The sequence below is a fragment of the Rhinolophus sinicus genome, linkage group LG01 (assembly GCF_036562045.2).
Source record: "Rhinolophus sinicus isolate RSC01 linkage group LG01, ASM3656204v1, whole genome shotgun sequence".
Taxonomy (NCBI): domain Eukaryota; kingdom Metazoa; phylum Chordata; class Mammalia; order Chiroptera; family Rhinolophidae; genus Rhinolophus; species Rhinolophus sinicus.
In genome coordinates, this window is record NC_133751.1 from 13,591,116 (window position 1) to 13,595,988 (window position 4,873).

General features: G+C 39.9%; 1 pseudogene; it reads right to left on the reverse strand.

Moving 5' to 3' along the window:
* Positions 1 to 473: 473 nt before the first annotated feature.
* LOC109446488 (chromobox protein homolog 1) lies at positions 474 to 1,088 on the reverse strand (annotated as a pseudogene).
* Positions 1,089 to 4,873: the final 3,785 nt, after the last annotated feature.

Below are 4,873 nucleotides of genomic sequence, written 5' to 3' on the forward strand. Positions count from 1 at the left end.
TGTTTCATCATTTCCCGAATCAGGCCCCAAACTTTAACAAAAATGATCCTACCCCTTCCTTCCCACCCCATCTCTCCCACCCCCAAATAAAACACCAGCAATAGCCAAAAACTACACACATGCGCTGTAAAAAGGCAGTGTTAACATTATTGGAAAGAAGACTGTGGGTATGGAGAAGCTCTTTGAAGAGCTACAGTGTCTTTTTGCTCTCCCACACACCCATTGTAAGGTTTGTCCTTCATAGAAGGCCCTTTACTTTTCTCAGCAAAGTGCAGAATGGTTGCCTTGAAACACTTATCCTCCTTCCCCTCCACTGGGATGAGTGTGCAAACTATACAGCATGGAGAGGCTGGAGGGCCCAGAAACCGCACTGGCTCTTCAGAGGACATCTTCTCAAGCCACCTCTATGGTGTCAAGACAAGTAGAACTCCTTCCCCTTTCCACTTGAAACCCACAGTCAGATGTGACAGGGGCTAGTACTCAAGAGAGTTCATTTTTGTCATGGTTTTGTTGTCATCCTCTGTGGGTTAGGACTGCCACGGCAGCCTTTCCTCTTAGACGGATATGACAACCTGGGGGCACTTGACATTGGCTTCCTTGGCAGGGACCAGGTCAGCCTCATCAGAGTTTTGCCATTTCATCAGGAACATGAGTTCTCCACTGGAATCTGTAGCTCCAATAAGCTGCTCTGACTCCAAACCCCCAGCAAAGCCTCCTGGCTTTTCTGATTCTTCTTTCTTCTTCTTTGGTTTGCTCTCCTCTCCCTTATCTTCAAAATAAGAGTGAGCTTTGCACTTGCCTCCCTCTGATTTATCCATCTCATGTGCTGTTTTCTGTGACTGTAGAAACTCAGCCTCGAGGTCAGGGCAATTCAGGTTCTTTCCTGGCTCCCACTTGCCCTTGTCTGAGAACCCCTTTGCTTTAGGAGGTACTCCACTTTGCCCTTTACCACTCGACGGTCGAGGACTTTTTCCACCACATATTCCTCTTTCTCCTCTTCTAGCACCTCCTCCCCTTTTTTCTTGTTTTGTTTCCCCCCCCCCCCCCAAAGCTCCTGCCAGTTTTCTGGTATAAAGGATGATGTTGTTCACGCATTATTCTTACAGCCGCCCCACCGTGTAAGGACCTGTCAGGAAGCAAGGGTGGCCAGGTTTCCTGAAGATGACTTTCTTGTTGTTTAAGTCTTGTATGCCTTACTGATTTGTTTTTGCCTGCTTGTTTCATCAGTTACAAGCAGAGTTGTGTAAAAATCTCCCACTATGATTGTGGATATTCCGTTTTTTCTTTGGGATTTTTCCATTTCTGCATTGTAGATTTGGAACCTATGTTCGTAGATGACCCAATGTAGAATAATTATTCTAATGAGTATGTGGGGCCAAGAATAAGTATTCTTGTGGAATTGAGTCTGTTATTGTGAAATGTTCCTTTTAATCATCAGTAAAGCTTCGTACCTGAAAGTCTACTTTGTGTGATATTAGAATAGCTATAATAGGCTTTGTTAGATTGGTGTTTCACATATTTTAGCTTTGTCCATCATTTTGCTTTCAATCTTGTATTTTTTTTTCTTTAGTTAAGGTAAGTGTTGTGGACTGAATGTTTCCATTCCACCCAAATACATATAATGAAGTCCTGACCCCCAACATGGCTATATTTGGAGATGGAACCTCTAAGGAAGTAATTAAGGTTAAATGAAGTCATTAGGGTGAGCCCCTCATCCAAATGGATTAGAAGAGATATAAGAAGAGATATCAGAGAGATTGTTGTCTCTTTCTCCGCACTCACGCAGAGAAAAGGCCATGTGAGGACATAACAAGAAGGTGACTGTCTACAAGCCAGGAAGAGAGCTATGATTAGGAACCTTGATCTTGGCCTTCCAACCTCCAAAGAGAATAAATCTCTGTTGTTTAAGCCACCCAGTCAGTGGTATTTTGTTATGGCAGCTGAAGCTGACTAATACAGATTTTGGTACTGAGAAGTGGGGTATTGCTGTAACAGAACTTCAACATGTGGAAGTGGCTTTGGAACTGGGTAATAGGCAGAGGCTGGAAGAGTTTTGAGGTGCATACTAGAAAAAGTCTTAAGGACCTTGAAGGGAGTGTTGCTAGAAATATGGATATTCTAGGCAATTTTGGTGAGGTCTCAGACGAAAATGAGGACCAGGTTAAGAAACTGGAGGCAAGGCAAGTCTTCTTATACAGTCGCAAAGAACTTGGTTGAATTATGTTCCAGTGTTTTGTGGAAGGTAGAACTTGTGAGCAATGAAATTGGATATTTCACTGACATTTCTAAGTAAAGTGTTGAAGGAGCAGCTTGAATGGTCTTACTGTTTATAGTAAAATTTGAGGGGAGGGAGATAAATAGAAGGGTTTATTAAGTAAAAAAGAAGCAGAACTGAAGATTTGGAAAGTTCTCAGCCTATCTATATTGCAAAAAATGAGAAACTGTGTTCTGAAAAGAACAATAAGTATATGGCTGGACAACCATTTGATAAAAAGAACATGGGTGACTCATGGATTTAATCAACCATCTCAGCAGAAGCCAGGAATAGAGATGGGATTACACCAACAGAGAGACCACCAGTTTGAACTGAACGGGACAGAGAGAGTGGATGGAATGAAGGAAGGCTCTCAGACTTCTAGGATTCTACAGGACTTGATGATAGAGTTATTCAGCTGAAAACATGGTTTATTCTCCAAGAAAAGGAAGCTTAACCTGAAGATGATTCCGAGACTGTCAGAGCTGCCACTCCCAAGGGTCAAAGCTGCTTCCTTCTTGGTTTCAAAGGGTTGGGCCCCCTTCTCGGTTTCAACAGGCCAGCCATGTAGGTCTTTAATCTAATGACAAGTGTTTTTATAAGAGTGAGGCAGCAGAAGATTACACATAAACACAGAGGAGAAGGCAAAGTGGCCACAGCAGCAGAGATTGGAGTGATACAGCCACAAGCCCAGGAATGTTTGAAGCCAACAGAAGCTGAAAGAGGCAAGGAAGGATTCTCCCCTGGAGGCCGTAGAGGGAGCGTGGCTCTGCTGACACCTTGATTTTGGACTTCCAGCCTCTGAAATTGTGAGAGAATAAATTTCTGTTTTTGGCAATTTGTTTTTGGAGCACAGCAGGAAATGAATACAATGCACAACCCTTTCTAACATGATTCTCTCCTTCTTTCCCAGCCATTTGCAATTCCATTATCATGTAGCAGGAAAAACAGTTCTGTTTTCCCAGATTCTGTTTCTGGTCTCCAATTTCTGGCTCAAGAACCATCAGCCTCTAGTCACATTTTAAGAGTTGTTTTCTTTTGTATTCCTGGATGCTCCTGGCAAGTGCAGACAAGGATAATGGGAGAAAAGTTTGGGGAAATGGCAATGGATTAAGGGAAGGCATAATAGATAAGAGATATCAAGGAGAGAGAGAAATAAAGGAAGGCAGTATGGTGAGGAGAAAGAGACTGGAAACTAGCATTTTGTGGAAAGAAGCATGTGATAACCTCATCTCAGGTATGCAGATTACCCCATTATAAACAGCACCATCATATTGAATTGTTATGAAAAATGGCATTTCAAGAGTATCAGGCTGTTGAATCATGAGCGGTAAATGGTTTAACTCTGAAGGACATGGGTTGGATGAGAATTTACTTATTCCTGGCTCTGTAACCTGAACTTCTTTAAACTGTCATTTCCTCATCTGCAAAATGATTTCTTGTCATAATAGTAACCACCTCATAGGGTAGTCCTGGGGATTAATTAAAATATGCATAGTTAAAATCCTGGCACATTTTAAATACCCAATAAGTGTCACCTACTTTCTATATTATCATTATTGTTATAACTATTATTATTGGCATAGTAGCCCTGTAATAGAAAGTTATAGACCTCATATTTAACTCAGGCAATCTACAAATTATAACTCAATCTAGTAGCTACAAGTGTCAGAACTTTAATGAAGAACAATTTGTCATTAACTTGAAATTATATCTATCTGTGTCTCGTTTCTTTTTATAATAAAATTGAGTATTTTTTCCCCAAGTCTGTTTGCTAAGAAAGGAAGAGAGATTTTCTATAATAGAAAGAAGTTTTACTCAATCATTTTAAGGGCCATTGATTTCTAACTCTGACACCTTCCAACTTTAAATGTAGTTGTGGAATATAACCTGTGTGCTTTCCATCATTGTTTGCTATATGAAGTTGCCTTGGCTTATTGTATGTTGGTTAAAGTAAATTATATTTGTCGGGATATGTTTGTTGTAGGAATTACATTTACCCACTAAGCCATAAAACGTACAAAGCAGCACTATAATCCTTAGTCACTCTCCGTAATTTCTGACTTGAATCTGTGACTTCACTAGAATATCAGTGACCTTTGTTTCTACAGGAATATTTACAATAAACTTAATTATTTTAATAAGTGTAATTGGTAAAGCACATGCAAGACTTTTCTGTCCCCAAAAATACAACATTCTAGAAATAACATTATGTTTTTACATGATGTCTTCCAAGGAAGACAAATCTGTAAAATTCTTCATGTCATCAGGGTTTATACTTTACTCTGGAGTGGGAGGGTATTATTCCTGTTTTGCCAGAGAATACAAGGGAATCATTAACACCAGTAGCTTCCCTCTGGTGTGACCAAGACCATAACCTAAATTGTCTATTACAAATTCTCTTTCCAGTCTATAACATTGGTGTATAAAATTAAAATATTTACGCAAGACCAAAAAAACTATAGTAAGTTCTAAATCAGATGTAAACCCTTTAAATAGTCTCTGGATATGAGAGCTTCTCAGAAACTAATAAAGGTCATTTTTTCTATCAGATGGCATGTTAAGAAACTATTTTGGTTGAATTGTGAAAATTTATTAAGTCTCTATGTGAACAGCAAT